A 25,280-nucleotide genomic window follows, 5' to 3' on the forward strand; every position below is an offset into this window, starting at 1 on the left:
ATGTATACAATAGCTTCTCTAAACAGATGAATATAAATTTGTGAAGTAAGCAAAATTGGAACAGAAGACTCAGTATTGTGAAATGAGCATATTTTCTAAATCAAGTACTGTAAAATGAGTATATTTTCTCACCCAACCTCAGCTCCTTTGAACCTATGTTCTGTCTTCATTTACTTTGCTGAAGTTAAATTGACCTCAGGAGAAAATCCGGTGCCTGACCCAGCGCATGCCAATGCCAGTGATTTTTTCTTTTAAAGTTCTGCTCAGCACACTGCCCAGTTCAGGTTGCAATCAGGAGCTTATATTTTATGAAAAAGAAATTCTGGGTTATATTGGCAGATTAGGATAGAAGGTGGAGGTACCTCAGTGTTGGTAGAACTTTTAATTCAAGAAAATGGAAGTGTTGATTTGTTGATTAAAAGCTGTGGATAGGCAGGAAATCAGAGTTTCATAAATTTAAATTGCTTTAATATTAATTCAGAATTTTTGAAACAAATACCATATCCCGGATGATAATATACCGGTGTTACCGTTGAAACGTTTTTATCACAAAACATTAACGTGTAGAGGATGCTCCTTACTGGTAAATATATTGTGGTAGAAGCTGAGAGAGCTGATATTAGAGTAGGACTACAGACTTCACAAAGAAAGCCTCTGGAATTGGGATTGTTCAACAAGTGATAGAACATGAAAATCTGAAGTCATTCAGAATTGTCAGAGTCCTTATATAGTTGTGGTTATTTATTCCTCAGATGATTAGGAAATCCAGCAACTCCCAATGTCCTATTTTTTTACATACTTTAAAATACTTTCTCTGAGGTTGGAGTTTTATTTATCTATACTATCTGTGTCACATTTCCTCTCGTTTGACAAGAGATGGATAGAGCATCTCTAGCAGCAGGAAAGTGGCTGCATAGTCATTTCCATCCATGTTAATGCACACTTGCTTCTATAAGCCATGTTTACACATTTGATCACTCTGTTATTTTGCTGAAAATGAGACCTTCTTGTCAATGAAATAAGAGAGGGAAATGAAAAAAATATAATCCAGTGAATTGTTTTGATGATCATAAATGCTTATGTCTTAAACTTGTTATATTAGTTAAAAAAAAAAAAAAAGCATTGTTACTTAGCATAGAAGGGGTGATGAGGTTACCTGTTTTCTTATGTAAGAAAGAAAGGAAGGAAAATCAGAGGCAGGAAAGGGTGAGTAAGAGAATGAAATAAATCCATGAAGCATCTTTAAATATGATGCATTTTTTTTAAGGCTTAGGCATCTTACTGCAATGAAATATTTAAAACTAAATGAGACCATTCTGTATAATCTGAGTCTATTTAAACCTTCTTTAGCAATTCTACTAGTAGCATTTCTGAATTTTTCTTTGCTGGTTTTTTCTAATTTAGTCTTACCAGACTCTCAGGCAAAAAACAAACAAACAAACAAACAAACAAAAAACACAATAAAAACTTAAGTGGTTTTTGAAGAAATTCTCTTGACTTACTGGTATAGTTTTTAGTCCCCAACTGAGCACATGCCACCGTAGAATGAATTAACTCCAATCTGTTCTAAGCTAGAAGATTGTGTTTAACCTATTACTTAGATTATAATTTTTTTTACCTTTGAATCAGAATTCATACTTTAATTTTATTGTCTGAAGTTCTTTTCCTCTTTCCAGTTTTTCATATTTTACTCTTTTGGTGACAGTGTCAAGAACACTGTGATTTTTTTTTGTCCCACAGCATATTGGAAATACTAAACAGTATTTCTGTTATTTTAGACATGTATTATTCTTCACTCATCTTGGTAGTGTATATTTATATGTTTATGGTTTATGTGACTTTAATAGCTCTAATTCAAATAATTACCATAATTATTTTAACAAACAGTTCTAGTTAGCATGAAAATTTTTTATAAAAGCTATACGTTCTATGAAAAGTGAGATACATTCACTACAGAAATGTCATCAGAAGTATTTTATTGCCAGTAATATTTTATAAACAGTAGATAAAAATTTAAATATACTTAAAAGTCTTCAGCGATTAGAATATAATACTTATTCTTTTGATTACCTCATGAGAAATTCAGAGGGATATTAGGTTGTGATTCAGACAAGTGTGTCACTTTCTCTACTTGCCTCAAAAATAATAATTATTTTGCGAGGACAAACTGCTGTCATAGTTGGTATTACCCTGTCCTTACTTTTGCTTACGTGATATCACATTTTAACTTATGATCTATCCTTATCCTTGGAGAATATCATTCTCTTAAAAGCATGCTTACTACATGCTTCACCTGTCCTTAAACATAGTCAACACTTAGAGTGTCTTTTATCTCTGTATCTCTAGCAGATCATAAACTTGGTACATAACAGATGTTTAGTAATTACAATGACTGAAGGTGAAAAAGGCTTTTTATGCAATTTGAATTTTTTTTTCTTTTTCTTTTTTTTTTTTTTTTTGAGATGGAGTCTCACTCTGTCACCCAGACTGGAGTGCAGTGGCACAATCTCAGCTCACTACAACCTCCCCCTCCCGGGTTTAAGCAATGAGACTCATGCCTCAGCCTCCCAAGTAGCTGGCTTTACAGGTGCCTGCTACCATGCCCGGCTAATTTTTGTGTTTTTAGTAGAGATGGAGTTTCATCATTTTGACTAGGCTGATCTCAAATTCCTGACCTCAAGTGATCCACCCTCCTTGGCCTCCCAAAGTGCTGGGATTACAGGCATGAGCCACCACGCCTGGCCTGAAATTTGATTTTAAAGTATTTTTACCTGTTTTGTGTAAATATGATATTGCATTTTTAAACAGTTCCATGAGGGAGCTCTTACTTTTGCTCTGAGTAAAATTCAAGAAGGCAGAAACCTACAACTAACTGTGCCAGCATTATACTTTTCTTTGATGATTGCTTGCTAACTTCCATTTTACTATTACTGTTACTAGCCTGCTTATTGTTTAATTTTTGATTTTACATTATCTGACAGAACATTATCTGCCAATAAAATAGATATATTTAAGTATTTCTAACTTAAAGCTAGAAAGAAATTTATAAATATAAAAAACAACTGAAAACAAAATTGTCCTATTCTTGAATAAGTATGTTTTGAACTGTACCTATAATGTCAGCAGGGTTAATTTTCATTGTGGCTCCAATTGTTTTCAAGGTGCAGTTTTATTTCAGCTCTATTTCTGTGAATGTATCTTCTTAATGGATTTATTAGGATGTGGTGGAGCCTCAAAGGATCATTGGCTCCACTTTCTTAGATCCAGGTACTGTTAACTGAGGGGTAGATCAGTCAGGCAAGAATAAAGCTTACATAGGCCCCACCCTGTACAGATAATGCTTACATGTTTCACTCAATGTGGCTCAAAGAGAGCAAATTTAAGTTCTCAGTGGTAATTAAAGTACCTATTGTTAGCAATTTTCAAGAATCTCCTTTTACCTCAGTACTCTACAAAGATATTAGAAGGATAATTTGAGAAACTCATGGAATAAATCTGTTGTAGATTAACTATAATTAGTATTTATGTGCATATGTTTAGATCTGCATCATAGCTTTGTATCATATGCAGTCTTCACTACAGTGGAGTTCTAGTATTAACTCTCAAAACTACAAATTATGTTTCATTAAGGTATAGGTTAAATCAGTAGTTTTTGAATTTTCAAAACAATATTCCATACATAAATAAACTCCAAAATGTATGACCTCAATAATGTGTTTTTGAAGTTCCAAAATAGAATTGAGTTTGCTCCACATTAAGTCAGTGGGACAGAGCATTCCTTTATTTCCTCCTTTGAACAATCACTGAATTAAATTTTGAACTAGGAATACTAAGGATAATATCTCTATCCTGGTTTATATCTTACTATCTATTCTACCTAAAATTTCACTTTTAAATTCCCATGCATGTCTAGTTCTATGTTTATTAGTCTACAGATTAATACATTAATTCAACAAATATTTATTGTGTGCCTACTATGTGCCAGGGAATATTCTAGGTTTATAGGATTAATAAATGAATTAAACAAACAAACATCCATGTTCTTGTGGAGTTCAAACTGCTTTAATCAAAGTGGGATGCTAATTATAGTGGGCACTCTGTATCTCTGGTGGTAGTTTTACAGTATTTAACCTTTCCAGAAGTAGCTTTTAAACATTTTCTTTTTTTTCTGTTTGCAACCTCTGTGCAAATTATAGTAATATGATGTTTCTCTCATGCTAATGCAAAAAAGAAAATGCCTGCTACGCAGTGCCTTCTGAACCCTTTGTAAATTTTGGTAGGAACAATGTAGGCACTGCTGCCTCCTGAGAAATCTTACCATATTCCTCAGAAGCCTATGATTACTTTTTTAAAATTCCTTTAGCATACATCACCATTACCAAGCAGTTAAATTTGTTATTAATTTGTGAATTAAACTTGTGAATTTGTTGCCTTGCCAGAATTTGGTTGTTCATTTTCTGTTCACTGAAATGTTGGTTATAATATCAGCCTTCATAGCCGATCAACAATTACCTACTTTCTTTTGTTTGGCTATAGTTAACAACCCTGTTTTGAGAAAACAAAATAATCCATAGTTCTCACCATTATTCAGGAAGCCATGTGCTATACAATATTAAAATGGTATTTAAAATGTTAGTATAATTTTTCTATTGAACATCAGTTACACATCAGGACCTATATAACACATGTGTTTTATTTATTTCTTTACTCTATATTTATAATATTTTATTCCAAATCATGAAATTCACCAAGCTAAGGATTTTGTGTTATAATATTCAGCAGTAGAATTCGAAAGATACTTGTTTTATCCTTATGCTTTATATGATGTAATGTTTTCCTTTTCATTTAGAAAACAATTAAATGATAGCATTTCTTTTAGAAGGCATCTTCATTTTTATTAATTAGAAGACAATAGAGTAGAAAATATTAACAAAGAATTCCAAGTAGCTGATTAGAAGACTAAATCTCTTTTCCATCAATAAATTACTAGAAAAAAAATTTAAACAAAACTAAATCACTTAGGCTGGGCGTATTTGGCTCATGCCTGCAATCCCAGCACTTTGGGAGGCTAATGTGAGAGGATTGCTTGAGCCCAGGAGTTCGAAACCAGCTTGGGCAACATAGGGAGACTCTGACTCTACAAAAAGTGAAAAAATTACCCAGGTGTGTGGCCCACACCTGGAGTCCCAGCTACTGGTGGGGGCTGAGGTTGGAGGATAGCTTGAGCCTGGGAGTTGGAGACTGCAGTGAGCTACAGTCGCACCACTGCACTCTAACCTTGGTGACTGAGCAAGACCCTATCTAAAAAGAAGAGCAAAACAAAACAAAACGCATAAAAAACATAAATCTTCTACTAATTATTCACTTTATCTAATATAGTTGCTTAGAGAAGATAGGTCAAACTGTCTGGGAATGTCTGAGTGATGTTCTTCTGCCTACCACAGCATACCTCAAACAAATTTGTAATTCAATATAAAAGGCTAGAAAATATTAGAAAAGAGAATGTTTCTATACACGAATGGCACATGGGTCCTTTCACTCAGGCAGATCTCTTTGACTGCCTAAGCTTCAACTGGGTGCTGCTCCTGTATATACCCTGTCTCTCAGCACATTGTTAAAAAAATGCCCATCCCTTACATATTCTTAGTCATATTGCATATTCCATAAGAGCAGAGTTGTGAATTTAGCCCAGAACCAGGACAGTGTGTGACATATAGTTGACAACAAATAATGCGTGTGAATATGTGTATATAAGAGAACTCTAGTTAGCCTCTCTAGCTCAGGTTCTGTCTCCTTCAAATTATCTTATTTTCTTTTTATGGCTTTAGGTTTCTAAAATAAGAGTTTTCTATATATCATTAAGTGAACATTTGGTTCTGATTATTATGATCACTGTTCACAGTAATCTGTGCTATGGAGAAAAAGGAATGCTTATACATTGTTGGTGGAAGTATAAATTAGTTCAACCATTACGGAAAACTGTGGCTATTCTGTAAAGATCTAAAAACAGAACTACCCTTCAGCACAGCAATCCTGTTACTGGGTATATACCCAAAGGAATATAAATTGTTCTATCATAAAGAAACATGCACACATATGTTCCTTGTAGCACTATTCACAAGAGCAAAACATGGAGTCAACCTAAATGCTTATCAATGATAGACCGTGGACTACTACGCAGTCATAAAAAGAAATGAGGTGATATCCTTTGCAGGAACATGGATGGAGCTGGAGGCCATTATCCTTAGCAAACTAATGCAGGAACAGAAATGCAAATACTGTGTATTTACACTTATAAGTGGGAGTTAAATGATGAGAACACATAGACACATAAAGGGGAACAACAGATACTGCAGTCTACCAAAGGGTTGAGGGTGGGAGGAGGGGGAGGATTAGAAAAAATAACTAACGTGTACTAGGCTTAATACCTGGGTGACAAAATAGTCTGTATAAGAAATCCCTGTGGCATGAGATTACCTGCACATGTACCCTTGAACTTAAAATGGAAGTTTAAAAAATAAATAATAAAATTCGTTTTTTGTTTTTGTTTTTGTTTTTGTTTTTTTTTTTGGTATTTGACTTTCTTCAAGAAATCCAGGCATAGAGTTAAAAAATCAAATGGAATGTAGGGATTATTAAAATGAAAAATAGCAGCCCTCTGCCTTGTATTTTCTCACTGCCTACTTCAGCTACACAGTGGCAGTGTGCTTCTGGTATTTACTTCTATTACCTAAATAATATGCTTATTGCTGTTTCTTCATTTATCGGTTTCAACAGGAGTTTTGAGTAAAGAAAATGGAGAAGCTTGTGGGAGAGAAAGGTATGTAAACAAGAACATGAAATGAGAACCTAATATATTTTACAGTAGAGGTGCCCATAGGGTGCTTTGAGAGCACCAAGAACGTAGACATGTTAGGTCTTCCAAATTGCTTTAAAGAATAACTTCATAATTTATGCTTTTGTTAGCAGTAAACAAGAGTTCCCATCTTTCTATATTCTTACCAACACTGCGCAGAGTTCAGCATTCAAATTCATGCTCTTCTGATAACATAAAGTGGTAGCTCATTGGTTTTTTAATTTGTATCTTCCTGATTACTAGGGATTTTATGAGTTTTAAACAGTTTGGGCTTCTCCTTCTGAACACTTCCTTTTCAAGGTTCTTTGCTCATTTTTCTATTGGTTTCCTCTGAATATATAAGTATATGTTAACCAATATTAATTCCTCATTGGTTTTAGGTGTTCTCTCAGTTTACCTATGATATTATCCATGGTATCCTTAACTGAAAATTTTCATTTTTTAAGAAAAATCAATTTATGCCTTATGATTTATGCTTTTTAGGCCATGTTTCAGAAAGCTTTTTACATCTATGTCTCAAAAATAGTTGCCAAATTTTTTTCTTAATAACTTTGAAAAGGTAAAGTTTACATGCAATTCTTTAATCTCTTGGGAATTCAGATTTCTATATGGTGTGATAAGGTGTCCCCTTTACTTTCTGCCCGATTCTTAGATCAATTTTTGTTCTATACAGTAAGCCAACACCAGTATTTTCTTTTACTTTGCAATGTTATATATAACACTGTCACGTATATATGAGCTGTCATATATATATATACGCCCATATATATATATGTGTGTGTGTGTGTATGGGTTTATTTCTGAACTCTATGTGCCTGTAGCTGTACCCGGCTTTGTAGTACATGTTAATACTTTATAGAGTAGGTTTTTTCTCTTTGCCCTTCACTTTTGAATTTTACTTTGATATTAATAGACCTTTTATAGCATATACTTTTAAATGGATTTAAAAATGGGTTTGTGGATTTTCTTTTTAAAATCTAGAATTTATAGACTGATTTAGAAAAAGTTGGAGAAATTTCCCTATGAATATGGGCAAGGGAAAATAAGTCAATATAAAATTATGAAATAATTTAGACTAATACTAAAGAAATCCACTTCTTTTGGTGGCATATATTAGGCAGAATACAATTATGGAAGAAAAATTAACACAAGGAAAGCCAAGAGTGTGGCCTGCTAAGTAGAACATTTTATTGTTAAGAGAAATGTGGACAATAGAACCAATAGAGAAAGAATATAAGGAATATGAAGAACAGGAGTTCAAATTACCTTAATGTTCATGACTTTGAGTTACCTTAATACTGATAATTCACTAAACAGTGGTTTCAGATTATGCTCTGTAGAATACCTAATGCTTTGTGAAACACCAAAAATACCCAAGGAAAGGGGTAATGGTGGCACTGATATTTGGAGCTGTGATTCAACCAGAATACATTATTATTAATTGGCCCTGCACTGAGGTTTTATTGCAAGAAAGGGTTCTTTAGCTCAAAAGCATTTGGAAATGATTTCAGTACAATTAGTGAAATGTCTAAATGTTCAACATAGATGGCAAGTGATGTCAGTCATCCTTTTCAATGCCTATGGCAGACATTGCTGACTGAACATAGAACTTCCTGCTGCAGACTCAGATTTAGTCTCCATACAGCTCTCCATTTAGTCACTACCAATCAGTCAGAGTGTTGTGTGAGTCAAAACCCATTTACTATCTATAACAGAGGTATCCAATCTTTTGGCTTCCCTGGGCCACAATGGAAGAAGAAGAATTGTCTTGGGCCACACATAAAATACACTAACAGTAACGATAGCCAATTAACTAAAAAAAAAAAAAAAAAAAAAATGCAAAAACCTTATAGTGTTTTGACAAAGTTTACAAGTTTGTGTTGGGCTGCATTCAAAGCCGTCCTGGCCACGAGCTGGACGAGCCTGATCTATATAGTACTAAGTTCTATAATTTTAGTGGACCTTCAGTACACTTAACATATTTTAGTCTAAGAAAGGTGTGAGCTAAATCTGTCAGATTAAAGAAGGAAGAAACTAGAAAAAAAGAGTAGTTGAATCGGAAATGGATCTGGGAGATACAAACTTAAATAAGCATTTAAATAATGATCCTTACATTGTGATTATGAGGAGTAAATGCTTACTACCAATTTGTTAATTGTGGAAAATCTTATAAAGCTCATTAAGTATGTGTTGAAGAGGCAATTGAAATCAGTCATGTTTTCAGTTAAGAAATTGAAGACACATAATTTTTTCTATAAATTATAAAATTTAATCACTGAAAAGTTTAAACTTGCAAAATCAATGAAAGAGTGGGTAACAAAATCTCTATCTCTTGGAAGTGCATCTTATGCTGTCTTCGTGGCCTTTGCTTTGTACCAAACAATGTCTTGAAAGTTCTCTAAATCAAAATGTAGAAAAAGCATTTTTATGCATATTTGAATATTCACAAAGTAATGCATGTTAACATTAACAATTTTTCTTTTTAAGGATGAATATGTTTTGTGTTCTTTGAAGTCACTGCACTACTTGTGATGTAAATTTAAATTTAATTTTCTAAGCAGTGACAATTATTTGTCTCTATTAACAGGTCTACTCTAATGTAATGCTGGGATTGAATTTTCCTAGGACTCCGTTTCAAGGTTGATTCGAAAGTCTTGTGGAAGATCTGGAAGAAACAGGTAAGTGTCCTTTTGGTAAAAATTGTCATTTGCTCATTGTGCTTGTTTTTAGTTTTCTGATGCTAATTTTACTCTTTAGTTTTTTTGGTTAAATATTTTTGCCCAAATGTTAAGAAGAAGTTGTCAGCGGACTATTGAGACATGTTAAGTATGGCAGTAGAAATATTTATCACTGCTATGGGGGTTCCCATTTCACTACTTGCTGTTCTCTTTCTATTAAATGTGGTATCACTTTTTAAAACCAGCATACATTTATGGGGAATATGAATTTGGCCTGAAATATTAAAAGTAAGTTATTAGGCAAGAAAAGCACTTGGAGAATCTTGTTACCATTGTGCTTGCCTTTTATTATGCTGGTCTTTTCAGTATTATTTTTTAAAAGTTCATTTGATATTGAAGTTTTGGGGGGATCTGAAGGATTGAGGAAATAATGAGAATAATATACCAGTATGATTTTTTTTTCAAGAAAACTTGATTTTTCTAATATAATTTTTGAGATCCAGTCAGCTATTTTGAAAGATTTGTTTTCTTTTTTAGTATCGCGTATCTTTAAACCTCGTGATAGTTTTCCTTGATATTTACAATGTTAACATATAAAGGTTCTCAATATGTAATATTTATGTAAGATTGGATTTTCAGTTTCCCTGTTGAACAGTAATGTCAATCAAACAGTTTGTCATGAATATCCAAATTTAGAATAATATAATTTTAAAGGAAACCTAAAAGCAATTTTCGGCAGAGTTTGTATTTCAAAGCTTCTTAGTAGTTTATATCATTTCTTTCCACAATCTTTACCTCAAGAGAGAGGGAAACCAAAATGCCTGAGCTTCAGAATTCTTCATTAAGAATTTCACCATGGGCATAGCATAGGCCTCAGGACCTTCACTTTCTACCTAAATTTCTCTACCAATTTCTACAACTCTCTCAAGATACACTCCATAATTTCTCAGAGAGATTTTTGTCAATGTTCTTTAATTACACAGTTTAATATTTCTCAGGTATTTTAGCTTCTGTTTGGCCTGTGGATTGTTTTTTGGTTCATTTCTTACCAGTTTTATTATTTTACCAGATACACATTAAAACGATCCCACATTTATCTAGCATTTAAGATTTTCAAAGCACTTTGGCAACCTTTTACTTCATTTTACTCTTAATTTATGATGTAAGTAAGGTTGACATTATTATTCTTTGGTAAGTGGAGAAACAAAGACAAAGAATTAAAATGATCTGGGAAAAGTTATATAGCTAGTTGTGATTTTACAGCTAGTAATAAACAACTAGACATAGAACACATGTCTGCTAACACTCAATCTTTTTTGTGGTGAATGGGGACATTATTTGTAGGTTTGCCATAGATAACGGTTATACCAATATACTCTATCTTTATACAAGTTTTTGATATATAAGTTATTACTTTTGAGTAACAGGACGTTTGTATAATAGCAGAAGGAGTTTAGATTTATAATAAGCAAGAATGATCTGACAATGAATCAGGAAAGAATGAATCATGGAATCATGAAAGAAACTATTTTTAAAAAGTAGAGAATTTTCTTCCTAGAAGAGAATATAATTGCACTTAAAGTTAGTCCTCAAACTGATTTTGGAATGTGCTACTTAGACTTTTGATAGTTATGTGTTTATAGTGGCAGTTTTTAAATATTTTTAAACAAACACTAGCCACATATTAGTGAATATGCATAATGACAAAGGTTCACCTTAATGGGAAGTGAATTCTGAAAAAGCATTGTTTTTTACTGTAAATGTATAGAATTTTGAACCCTTGAGCTGGAAGTATGATCATAAGGGAAGAAGAAAATGTTGGAGAAGCAAAGATTTTGGAATCGGGTTGATAGGAGTTTGCATCCTTGCAGCTATTTTTTGGCTTTTTAAATTAACATCTGTTAATTTTTGCTTCTCAGCTCTCAAAGAGTAAAATAGGGGACTGATAGATCTGTTTATTGTATTATTGTAAAAATTTAGCACTTGGTACATAGCTATTTTCAAGAAATACTAGATTTTTTTCTTCTCTGCTCCCTTCTCCCTAGAAAATCCCTAAATGGAACTTGGTTCAAACTTCCTATTTTCAAACAATTTTTTTAGTTTTATCTCTGTTTCACCTCTCAAAGGAATTAAATAACATGCCCTACATAATACTTGTAAGATGGGAACTAAAATGTTTAATACAACTTGTAACTGAGAGTATTTGTGTATATGGGTAAATGCATAGTTGGGTATGTGATTGGGTGTGTTTTACTTCAAGATATTCACAGTATTTCAGAGTTTCCACTGCAAGACTATTAAACTCAAATGAAATATCAGTTTTAGATAATTCAGTGAAGTAGAAATAATTTTCATTCACATATTTATAGAAAATTGCTATAAATTTCATAAATACGTATTAAAGATTAGGTATCATATGAAAAATATTTGCTCTACTTTTCAAATTATTAAAAAGTAAATGGGCTATGTAGGAAGCTGATTTGGCGGACAGGGGGTTGGGTCAGCAGTTCAGATAGATAGCGTACTGACATTCATTGTCAGAACGAAACAGAGTGAGCAAGACTGCAAATAGAGAGGGTATAGAGTGGAGCTATTGGGAATGCAAGGTTGGAAATCAGATTGCCTGGGTTTGAATGACAGTTCCAAAACAAACTTACCATATGTGAAACCTTGAACAAGTCGCCAAGGCTCTTTTACACTTAATTTGTCAATCTAGAGAATAGAGATAACAGTTCCTATTTAATAGAGTTGAGGATTAATTGTGTGAATACATATAAAGGGCATAGTGAACATTTAAAAAGTCAGTATTATTTTATTTTCTATTATATTCGTTTCAATGGTTGACTGTATTATTCAGGCCACGTGGCAAATACCCTGTATAGGATAATCTAATTTATGTCCAATCAAGGGTCTTACAAGAAATGCTAAATATGAGTTAATTCTGTATCTTAGTTATTTTACACTGTTATAACAAAGTACCATAGACTGAGTGGATTATAAACAGAAAATTATTTATCACAATAATGGGTGCTGGAAGATTAAGTTTAGGGTGTCAGACTCTCGTGAGGGCCTTCTTTCAGGTTATAGACTGCCATCTTCTTTCTTGTGTCCTCACATGGCAGAAAGGGGATGAGAGAACTCTCTGGGGTTCCTTTTATAAAAGAGCACTAATCACATTCATGAGGGCTCCATCTTCATGGCCTAACTACCCACCAAAGGTTCTGCCTCCTAGTACCATCACACTGGGGGGTAGGATTTTAACATAGGAATTTGGGAACAACACAGATATTCAGTGTATTGCATTATGTACCTGTGCTCTCTGTGTTTGGTTAGGATGTGTATTAGTTTTCTGTTACTATATGATGAATTTTCATGTATTTAGAAGCTTAAAACAACATACATATATCATCTCACAATTTTTGTGGGTAAGGAGTCCAGGCACAGTTTAGCTCAGGGTCTTAAAAGGCTGCAATCAAAATGTCAACCAGGTTGCATTTTCATTTAATGCTCAGGGTCCTCTTCTAAACTCACGGGTTTTTGGCTGAATTCAGTTCACTGCAGTTTTAGGTCTGAGATCCTCAGCCTTTAAATTCCACCTACAGTTCCTCCCATGTGGCACTCTCCATACACAGTTTACAAATAGCAGCTTGCTTCTTTAAAGCCAGTGGGAGAGTCTATACTGCATGCTAGCAAAATGGAATATATATATGCTTTCTCTCTCTCTCTATATATATAGCATTAATACACATACACACATATGTGTGTGTATATATGTATGTGTATGTGTGTATGTATATTAAAGTAATCATCAAAGTGACAACCCACAATCTTTGCCATATTCTATTGGCTGGAATCAAGTCACAGGTCCTGCCCACACTCAAGAGGAAGGAATTTTACAGGGCATGAACATGGGGGCCACCCTAGAGACTGTCCACCAAAGCATGTTAAACTTAACATTCATGAAATATGTTAAAGTTTTATAATTATGTTATAGTTAATAATGAGAATATTGTTGAAACGTAAAATTTTATTTTCATAGAGTTTTCTTACAGTATAATTCCCAGCAGACTATTCCTCTTTGCCTAAAATTCATCCATTGTTTCAAGCTGGCTAAAACCACCAGACTAATTACAGCCTAGTGTGGTATTTAGTACACTCCAGAATGTGGCAAAACCCAAATATCTTACCTTTTCTCTTTACTCTGATATGTATACCTGTAACTACATGTTTTATGCTTTCTTGCCTACATCTTTGTCAATGTACATTTTTCTCATCGTTTCTGTCCCATTCTCTACCTTTTTAAAGCACATTTAAATTTCCACCTTTTCCACTATATTTTTCTTATTTCTTACCTCCTTTTTAGCTAGGCTAGGACTTTTTCTGCATAGTATCATACCCTACCATAGTCAATCGGATGTTACAGACATGTGATCATTAATCTCATTCCCTTGCTACCCATAGAGATCACAGAATGTTGCTCATTTGTGTGTTTCTTACAATGTCGCATATAATAGTATCTTTAGAAATATTCATTGAATATGTAAAACACCTTCTTGATTTAGAACAGTGGTCTAAGAGCCAGTATTCAGTTTGACAGTCATATTTCAGAAGATGTTCTTTATAAGTTATTCATTCTTATTTTGGCTCAGTAATTTGAAATATATACCTCAAATAACCCTTAAGTTACTTGTGAGAATCCATTACAACTTACACCTTTGAAACCAATAACATATGGGAAAAACATGAATCACTGGAGTCCAGAGGGATAGCTGTGGTAGGCAGCCTCTAAGATAGTCCCCATTTTCTGGTTTTTCACCCCATTATATTTTTCCTGCCCATATTTACCAGGGTCAGCCTATGTGATCAATAGAATATGGCACAAGTTCTATTTGCTGATATGTTGCTTTTCTGATTAGGTTATGCACAATATTGAGATACCTATTTTGAGTTTCCTTTCTTTCTCCCTCTCTCTTGCCTCTAACTCTCTCTGTTTCTGTCTCTATCTTTGTCTCTGTTTCTGTCTCTCTCATTCTTTCAAATGACTTGCTCTGGGGGAGGCTGGCTGCCATGAGAGGTATTCATAGTGAGGAACTAAGCCATTTGGCAAACAGCCAGGAAGGAGCCTACAAACAACTTGCAACTTCCTGAAAGACTCTGAGTCTAAGCCACCCAGCTAAACCACTCCTTGATTCCTGAGCCTCAGTAACTATTTGAGATATGATATAATTTGACTGTGTCAGCACCCAGATCTCATCTTGAATTGTAGTTTCCATAATCCCCACGTGTCGTGGGAGGGACCAGGTGGAGATAAGTGAATCATGGGGCGGTTCCTCCATCCTGTTCTTGCGGTAGTGAGTTCTCAGGAGATCTGGTGGCTTTATGGGGGTCTTCTCCCTTCACTGGGCACTCATTCTCTCTCCTACCACCCTGTCTTCAGAAGAGGTGCCTTCTGCCACTATTGTAAGTTTCCTGAGACCTCCCCAGCCATGTGGAACTGTGAGTCAGTTAAACTTGTTTCCTTTATAAATTACCCAGTTTCAGGTGTTTCTTCATAGGACCGTGAAAACAGACTAATACAAGATAATAAATGGTTTTGTCCTAAACTGCTAAGTTTGGGTGGTAATTTTTATTCACTCATAGATAATTAATACATTATATGATATTTCAACCCTAAAATTATATCCACAAATTTCAGCACTGCCCTTGACTTTGAGGGGAATATAAAGATTAACAATATACCAAATATAATGTCTCTCAGGTATATGTAATAGAAGAGATAGGTATGTATATTTACAAGATAGCCAAATGGAAAGAAAATGCGAAATGTTTAGATTCACCTGAAATACTGATTTTGCAACATGCAGAAGCCGCTTTTAATATCTTGCCCATTGATCACATCAATGTTGGAGAGTCATGCTTACTCATAACTGGGTATATCTGTGTGCTAATCTGATACTCATTCTTTGTAGAAGAGCTGCTTGGAAAACATACCCATGTGCTAACAGGATCTGGGCTTGCAGAATCTCTTTTACTAATCTATCATGATAGTTGCTGATATTTTTTAATGTCCTTTATGGAGGTGTAAATACTAGAGTCACATGGAAGTATCTAGATATGTGTACACATATTTGAAGCGTTGAGCTCACTAGAAAAAATAATACATTTGGTTTCCAGAAAAGTGAATTGAAAAGTATGTATCAGCAAGTAATAGAACAACATTAAAAATATAAATAAATAAATTCTCAGCTGGCTGTGGTGACTCACTCCTGTAATCCCATCACTTTCGGAGGCCGAGGCGGGTGGATCACCTGAGGTCAGGAGTTAGAGACCAGCCTGACAAATGTGGTGAAACCCCATCTCTACTAAAAATACAAAAATCAGCTGGGCGTGGTGATGGGCGCCTGTAATCCCAGCTACTCAGGAGCCTGAGGCAGGGAAATCACTTGAACCCGGGAGGCGGAGGTTGCAGTGAACTGGGATTGTGCCACTGCACTCCAGCCTGGACAACAGAACAAGACCCTGCCTCTAAATAAATAAATAAATAAATAAATAAATAAATAAATAAATAAGTAAGTAAATAAATAAATAAATAAATACTCATTAAACCATCATTCCAAATTTCATTCCTATTTATGTGATGATAGAATTTGGAGAAACATAATGCACTATATTTAAAAAAGAGAAAATGAAAACTTGTTCATATTTTTTAAATGAGAGTTTATGTTTATAGTTTTAAATGTGTGGCTTGGAACTATCCGCTAGTAAAATTTTTGATATCATTATACAAAACAGAAAATATGGATTTTAACTGGCCTGCTTTTCAATTCAACTGAACATTAAGTACCCTTTTAATGGTCTTATTTGCTGGGAAGTGCACCATTACAATAATCTGCTTTTTACAGCCCATATCAAATATGAACCAGCATCACTTATTACAAAGTTTGTGCTTTGGGAGACATTTTCACGGCATCTAACAGTACTATCCTACATTTCTTGGAATTAGTCTTTAATGATATCATTTTCCAAAATGAGTTGTTGCTCAAACTTACTGATTGTTTTGTGGTTAAAATCTAATCCAGCAGCTATATTTAAAATGTCATACAAATTTGTAAGGAAAGGTTCACTGAAACTACTGTTACATTAGTAATTGTATGAAAATGCTATAGAAGAGATACCATGCAGCTTGAATGTTTTTCGTTTTTTTCCCTTATATGATATCCAAGGGATGACTATGAAACCTCATTTTAAACTGTTGGCAATTTGAGTTTTTACTATTGTCTGCCAGAGAACAGAGGACTATTACTGTAGGTGTCATGTAAAATGAAGTTATAGTCTGAAGCCTCCTTTTAGCTGTCAGCCTTATTAAGGAGCTCTTCATGTGTTGAACCTGGCACCTGGTATTGTATAAGCAATGCATGTGAGAGCCTGGGGAGAGCTTTCTTTCTCTTTTCTGTGGCCTTTATTAGGCTTGGCTCACATTTTCACTGTTGCTTTGCCTTATTCCAACTTTTTAGCTGCACCTCACCGCACAGTAGGTCTAATATAGATTGACTCCTTTGCCTGAAGACTGATTGAAACTTGTGTCTCAGAGTTGCTAATGCTCACTGAACCATTTTATTGAAGATAAAGTAAATAAAATAGACTGCCATATGAGAATTCTCTCAAATCAAATGGAATAATTTGGCAGGTTTAAGCCCATAAAGAAAGCAAAGCAGTGAAACAGAATACTTTTTATGTTCAGTATATTAAAGGGTAAATATTCTTGATATGTTAGACCTAAAATATTTAGGTTTTTCTGTACAATTAAATGTTAAATATAATTCTCAACTGCCGTGTTATTTTTGATGTTAAACAGTGGGCTCTCTCCAAGAGAGTAATATGAATAAAAACTTTTGGAACTACAATATTGTGATGATTTTTTTCTTTATCTTTTTGTGACACTTTAGTGCATGGATCAGTAGTCTCAGATAATTTAATAAGCAACACAAATGAATGGATTTGCCAGAGTACACTTTAGAATCCCAAGTTTGGAAAATAGCAGTAAACCTTAGCCTACCCAAAGATGACGTTAATCTTGAGCATTTTATTCTTTAATCAAGATTATGTGTTCACATAAGAACAACCTTTTCTGAAAAGTATCCTGTGGAGTTTTTTTTTTTTTCTTTTTTGAATGAGACTGTTAGGTGTATTCAAAGAATAATTATAATATATGTGTTTTACATATCATGTGAAATAATTAGGGGAAGGAAGAAAAATGTTAGAGTGACCTTAGCATCTTGAATCCTATGAACTTACAATAGCATATAGTACCACAGTAACATATATTGACACATTTGATTTGTGAAATACAAAGATCTGAACCCTTGTATGAAGATATTTTGAACATCTGATGCAGAGAAATGAAGATCTCTTATTTGATTGCCTGGGTCAGATGAAAAGTAAACATTTATAGAGGATAGATCAATAAAAGAATTTTGTAAGAAAATTTCTGAACTCACTGATTAAAGGCAGTGTCTCTCTTCAACCTTATAAAGATTCTGCCACATTAATGCTTTCTCTTATAATGTATCTTGTGGTTTCTCCAAATTCGAGATAATTTCTATCTGTGCCCCTCTTAAATGTGTATAATTTAAAAAAAAATTTTGCTAATACATTTCATTTGTTTCGCAGGTGATGATTTATGCTTACTTTTAGTTATACCCACTATATGCATTTTTTTTTTTTTTTTTTCTCTCTCAAGCTGCTCTTTATTTCAGGGAGAGGGCAGGGCAGGGGGCTCAGTCTTTCTTGGCAGCGACTTTTCTCATGGTGCCCAGAACGTTTCTCAGCTCCTCCTGCCTCCTCTTGGCGCGAATGTGTCCTCATCCTTTTCTTGATGAATTTGAGGGCCCGTTTGTCCTTGGAGACCTTCAGTAACTCCATGGCGTGCCGCTCTTATGGGGCGAACCCACACACCTCTCGGATCATGTCCCGCACAAACTTGTTGTGTTTGGTCAGGCTCTGGTGGTGGCGGCTGTGCCTGGGCTGGCTCTCGTTCTTGGTTACTTTGTGGCCCTTGTTGAGGCCCATGGTCACAGGGGTTGCCCAGAGCCAGGGCTGCTGCTTTTCGATGGTGGCCGTAGCAGAAGCACTATCTGCATTTTTTGCCTCGAAGTGCCCAATAGTCCATCAGTTCGCACAACTATTAACTATTTTTTGTAATGATTTTCACCAACCCTGCCACAGTTAGGCGTAAAGGATACATTGCATTCTCATAAGAACAATAAGCCATCTGAATGAAATCCTTGACACTTTTTTGCCTTTTAAAGTAATGTTGTCAGTCAAGAGCTGCTTTAGTTCTTGACCATGACTTTGACTCTTTTCCCTCCATGGGATTCAGTCAGTTTCCAGGTTCAGTCAGTTTCAGGGTTCAGGTTGTTTCTAAAAGTATGTGAGGCTGAATAAGAATAAACATGCTCCATGTTCCCTTGTGAGAGAACTGAGAGGTTATCACATTGCAGTTTTTCCTCAGGTAGTGGTGCTGAAAGTATAGTTACCCAGTATTTTTAAAATAATGCTCTATGTTTAGTGTTCCAGTGCCCTTATATTGTATACTTATCTTCATTATTATATTCTATACTTACTTCCTTCTGATTGATCAGTAAATGTTAAAGTCTGTTCCTTTATCTAGAAGTACATCTTATTTGCAATGGACTCCAACCATTTATTTCTTTTGAGATTTTGGTTTTGAGTGTGAACTTGCCCTCAGGAAATCATGTGTCAGGAACAGTTTTCTCAAAATGAGAAGAACATTACATGGAAATCTGACAAGGCTTAGTTCCTTTAACAGTGTATTCTAAACTTGTAGCAACATGCCAAACTGCAGATCAGAGAACTTGTAGCAGAAGAGCTGTGTTTGGTCAGTCATTTCCTGTGCTCACCCTTGACTTCTCCTGTCTCTCTATTCACCACTTGTTCCTGCTTTGTCTTTATGCTTCATTCTCCTTTTCAAAATACTTGTCTTCTTTACATTATTCGTATTAAGTAGTGTATGTTCTTTGGTATTACTGTCTGGTCTCAGCACTGTAAGCTTAGAATAGTAACAACAATAATAGTAATAACATTAATAATACTATCCAACATGTTGCAGTGTCAGGTATTCTTCTCAGTTATCCACCAGCATTAGCTCATTGAATATTCACAATCTAATAGTTATATACTTGTGAGGTATAAGGCAATATAATCTTCATTTTACAGATGAAGGTGTGGGGCTCAGAAATGTTAAATAATTTGCCCAGTGTTACCTAGTTACTGTGTGACAGAACTAAGACTTGAACTAAGGCAGTTTAGCTTCAAAGCTCTCCAGAACTCTGTTGCCCAGGACTATTGAACAACTTCTCCTCTCATGTGGTTTCACTCATGGCCTAAAACACAGTATGTAATTTCAGCATAAAGAGGTTTGTGATGCAGTTCCACACCTGTATGTTAAATTTTTGGAAGCTAGCATAGTCGAAATCAGTTAACTTCTGAATTATAGAATGCATTTTAAATAAATCACTTTTCTTTCAAATAGAGACACATGGACTAAGGTATGAAAATATTAGTAAGAACTCATGAACCATACATACAGAATTAGAAAGAATGACTTGTATTTAGTGTTTCAGTCAACTGAAAGGGATTGTTTCATATACTTTAAAATTTTAGTAGGCTAACATGCATTCTGAAACTTTATTTTCAGTATAGGTTTAATTGTCTTACATAATTATAACAAAAATATGCTAAAACTGAATGTTGCAATCTTAAAAATAATACTGCTCAAGGTAAATAACTATACAATATATCATTCAAGATGCTTTTGTGAGTAAAAAGGATTCTGTTAGTATTTACCCCAAACAATAGGTATGTATTGGGACTATCATGGGTGAAGATGTATGGGCACTCTACTTGAAGCAGAAGCTGTTAGTTGTCATTCCAACATCCTTTCTTCTCTTTTTTCTTTGATAACAGAACCCTGATATTATTAAGACATACTTTATTACTATAGATAGCATATACTTCATGGGAAACTGACCCCATATCTTGTTCCAAGAGGTGGATCCTGACTAGGTAAAACCAATTATGATGATCCTATTCTTTTCCCAGTATAGCTTATTTATATTTTATTATTAATTTAATAAATATTAAATAATGTGAAGTAACTTCTCTAAAGTTATATACATAAATATAGTGTTTAATTTATTAAACATGAAGCCCTTTCTACCTCTTGATAAACTGAGATAGTAACTTTCTATTTAATATATTTTGATTTAGAATTTTTGTCACTTAAAGTTGTAAATATTCTAACTAATATACTCATTTTACTCACTGTTTGAGGAGTCAGACTCTCACCAGACTTTCACATTACAGGGATTTCTATTTGCATAATGCAGAGTGGGTTTAGGGAAGAGGACTGAGGAGCTTAATAGGGAAAACAGGGATGGAAGTTTATCTCCAAAGAGTTCAGAAAGGTTATTAAAATGAATCGAAAAGTGGTTTCTTTGTCTTTTGTCTTCTGAAAATGATTTAAGGAAATCAAAGGATTACACAGTACTCATTTACACTTTCAGGTTGACATAGATATTCCTTGCAATTTCTGTGACATTTTCTTACAGGAAGGCTTATTCCAATTCTTCCAGCAACTACCCTAACACACACTCACACACTCACACACACACACACACACACACACACACACACACAACTTCACTTTTGGTGGGATTTTTGAGAGGAAATGGAAAAGAGATTTAAACTACTAGCTTTTTCTTATCTGAAGATAGCTGCTTCTCTGGTTCTTATTGTTATACTTTAGGCAATTAGATATATAGATTATATATTTCTTTACATCACAGATGACGATTCAATCTATATAACATAGGAAAGGGAACTGGTTAAGTTAGAGTATACAAAACAATAAAATAACAAATAATATTTAGATAAATGAATAATGCAGGTGTGAAGCACTATTTAAATAACATTTTCCTTAAAATATGTATTTATTTATTAGAAAATTCTATGCAAAAATATCGATGATTATTTCTGGGAGACAGAGGTATATAAAATATTTTCATTTTCCTATTTATATATTTAATTATTTTCTATATTATTTCAACTTTGTTCATCAAACACATTTTTTTCCTGAAACAAGAACAAATATGAAAATAAAATAGGAAAAAGTTCTTATTCTCAACTGGCTGCAATTCTCTGAGTAGTACACTACCATAGGTATAATTAACCAGATGCCTCATTGCTCAAGCATTCGTGGTAATAAAGATTTAATGTATCTTTTCTTGTGTTTCTGCTTAGAATTTTAATACCTATAAAGACAGTGTTGGGAATCACAACATCATTAGAAACTGGAATTTTCACTTGGAGAGTTTTTTTTTTTTTTCTTGATACCTGTACACTTTTCAAAACATGTAAATGTTAGCTGCTAAATGGCTTATCTTTAAAAACTGTCTTTCATAAAATCTGAAAAGCACTCCTTTTCATTGTGAGAGATAATTTAGAATTAATCCTAAGACAGAACTGACTAGGCCACGTGATTCTTAGCCCCATGAGAATGAGATACAAATCCCCTTTTACACAACCATGTTTTAATTCTCCCTTTACTAATATGAAATGTAAACTTTTAGATATATATATTTGAGATATATTATTTTAAAAAGCAATATAATGTAAATGATTGATATGCTCAAATTAGAATTAATATTCCCTATCTTAACGAAATAGTCATGTAAATGCCCTAATTGCAGAATAGTCATAATTTTGACAGCTAAAAAGAGTGATACATAGACCATCATTACTGCTGTTTTTCAAAATGCTGAAAACCAGACAAGTTAGAAACAAAACAAATGTTACTTTGATATAAGCATCATTGAACTTCCGGAAAATTCATTCTATATTAAGAATATAAAAATACCTTTATTTCATACATAAAATAAGGTTAGGTCTAGTCACAAGTTTTTTAGTTTCACAAATATTTGGAGAAAGTCTTGAAAGATGTAATAGCATTCCTCATTATTGTGGATGACTACCAAACATAACTCCTGTCCACACATGTTAACCGTGTCTCAAATTGTTGCTACATTCAAAAATTCTCCCCATAATTTTCAAAACTCCTGTTAAATAATGCTATGCCCCTCACTGAGGAGCTTTGGTTTTGGTACCAGGAGACCTAAGTGCTTCATCTCTGCTACCATCTGTGAAGTTGGACAAATGTGTTTATCTTTCTGAAGTTCAGGTCTGTGATTTATTTATGGAAAATGATATAAATGAAAAGGGCATTTTGCACTGGGTGTCCATCATCTCTTTTAAAAGTATAATATTTTGTAATTCTGTAAAATAAAGTCCCTATCTTATTGGCATAACTTGGAGGAATCCTCTAAGAATGTTTGTTTAGAAAGATTAACTTTCTAAAATGATTCCCTTGCATCTCAAGACCTGGTCAACATCTTAAACAATAAGTATTTCCCCTGACTTCCAGTACTTGGGATTTGTGTAAATTCTCTGTGGCTTTCTGCCATACTTTTTAGGCAGCTCATTGAACATAATTAAAATGGTAGAAGTATCACCCATCACTATATGACAACATTTGACAAGTTCATCATTAGTGATTTGTATAAAAAGCAGAAGTGATTAATGATAAAAAGCAGAAGTAAATCTCTGAGGCTGTTGATTAGTAGAAGTCAACCCATAATTTACTCTTATTGAATTTTAACTTTTAGATCATAATTATCATGATTACTTAACAATATTTATTGACTGCTGTCTTACATGTAATTCCATATTTTGATCTTTGTTAACTAATTCAAATTTTTGTAGGAATCTCCATGTTACAACAGGGGTTGGTAGAGCATGCATTCGCACATGTGCAAATATGATTCATTCAGAGAAATCACCGTATATACCTGTATAGTCACAACATATGAACTTTTGATGGTAAAACCATTGGGTTTTAGAAATTTATATATATGTACAAATACCCATTTATTAATGCAAACCTATATGGAAGTTCCTACTTACTTCATACTTCTCAGTTTAAAAGCACTTTAAATATATTAAATCATATAATACTCAACAACTTCAAGAGGAGTTCATACTATCATTTATTCTATTTTAAAATAAACATAATTTGAAGTTAGTAAGAATAGAGACAGTATTTAAGCTTAAGCAGTTTGGTTTCAGAATCTGTAATTTTAACCTATGAATTATTGTGATGGACACATCGAAAGATAACTCTATAATGAGCCAAAGTTTTGTATAATTCCCTTCCACTGAGTGAGGGTGGAACCTACGACTTGTTTCTAGCTAACGAATATGGCACAGATGATAGAATAGTCATTCCATAAATATATGAGACTCCATTGTAGCATACTGGAGCAAGTGATTATTCTGCTGGACTTGAAGAAGAAAGCTGCCATGTTTTTGAGAAGACTGGGAAATGGCCACATGGTAAGGAACTGTCAACAGCCTCTCAAGAGTTGAAAGGAGCCCCAGCTTAGAGCCAAAAAGAAAATGGAGATCTCGATCCTACAAATCCAGGAATGAATTCTGTCGACGATCAAGTGAGCTTAGAAGAAGATCCTGAGCTCAAGAAAAAGAACACAGCCTGGTTTATACCTTAACTGCAATCTTGTGAGAGCCTGAGCAGATGACTCAGCTAAGCTATGCCCAGATACCTGAGTTACAGAAATTGCAGGGTAATAAATGCATGTTCCATTATGCATCAAGTTAGTCATAATTTGTTACATAGCAATAGGTAGCTAATACAATTTTGAATAGTTGAAATAAAACCCCATATCACTTATTTTTAAATAAGTAATTGTCACAGATAACGTGGAAGTTGAAATGATTTTTTTTAATTTATTTATTTTTTATTATTATTATACTTTAAGTTCTAGGGTACATGTGCATAATGTGCAGGTTTGTTACATATGTATACTTGTGCCATGTTGGTGTGCTGCACCCATCAACTCGTCAGCACCCATCAACTTGTCATTTACATCAGGTATAACTCCCAATGCAATCAGTCCCCCCTCCCACCTCCCCATGATAGGCCTCGGTGTGTGATGTTCCCCTTCCCGAGTCCAAGTGATCTCATTGTTCAGTTCCCACCTATGAGTGAGAACATGCGATGTTTGGTTTTTTGTTCTTGTGATAGTTTGCTAAGAATGATGGTTTCCAGCTGCATCCATGTCCCTACAAAGGGCACAGACTCATCCTTTTTTATGGCTGCATAGTATTCCATGGTGTATATGCGCCACATTTTCTTAATCCAGTCTGTAACTGATGGACATTTGGGTTGATTTCAAGTCTTTGCTATTGTGAATAGTGCCGCAATAAACATACATGTGCATGTGTCTTTATAGCAGCATGATTTATAATCCTTTGCGTATATACCCAGTAATGGGATGGCTGGGTCATATGGTACTTCTAGTTCTAGATCCTTGAGGAATCGCCATACTGTTTTCCATAATAGTTGAACTAGTTTACAATCCTACCAACAGTGTAAAAGTGTTCCTATTTCTCCACATCCTCTCCAGCACCTGTTGTTTCCTGACTTTTGAATGACTGCCATTCTAACTGGTGTGAGGTGGTATCTCATTGTGGTTTTGATTTGCATTTCTCTGATGGCCAGTGATGAGGAGCATTTTTTCATGTGTCTGTTGGCTGTATGAATGTCTTCTTTTGAGAAATGTCTGTTCGTATCCTTTGCCCACTTTTTGATG

General features: G+C 34.2%; 1 pseudogene; it reads right to left on the reverse strand.

The window, feature by feature from the left end:
* Positions 1-18,311: 18,311 nt before the first annotated feature.
* On the reverse strand, positions 18,312-23,412 carry LOC111553434 (annotated as a pseudogene).
* Positions 23,413-25,280: the final 1,868 nt, after the last annotated feature.

This window comes from Piliocolobus tephrosceles, chromosome 8 (genome assembly GCF_002776525.5).
Source record: "Piliocolobus tephrosceles isolate RC106 chromosome 8, ASM277652v3, whole genome shotgun sequence".
Taxonomy (NCBI): Eukaryota; Metazoa; Chordata; class Mammalia; order Primates; family Cercopithecidae; genus Piliocolobus; species Piliocolobus tephrosceles.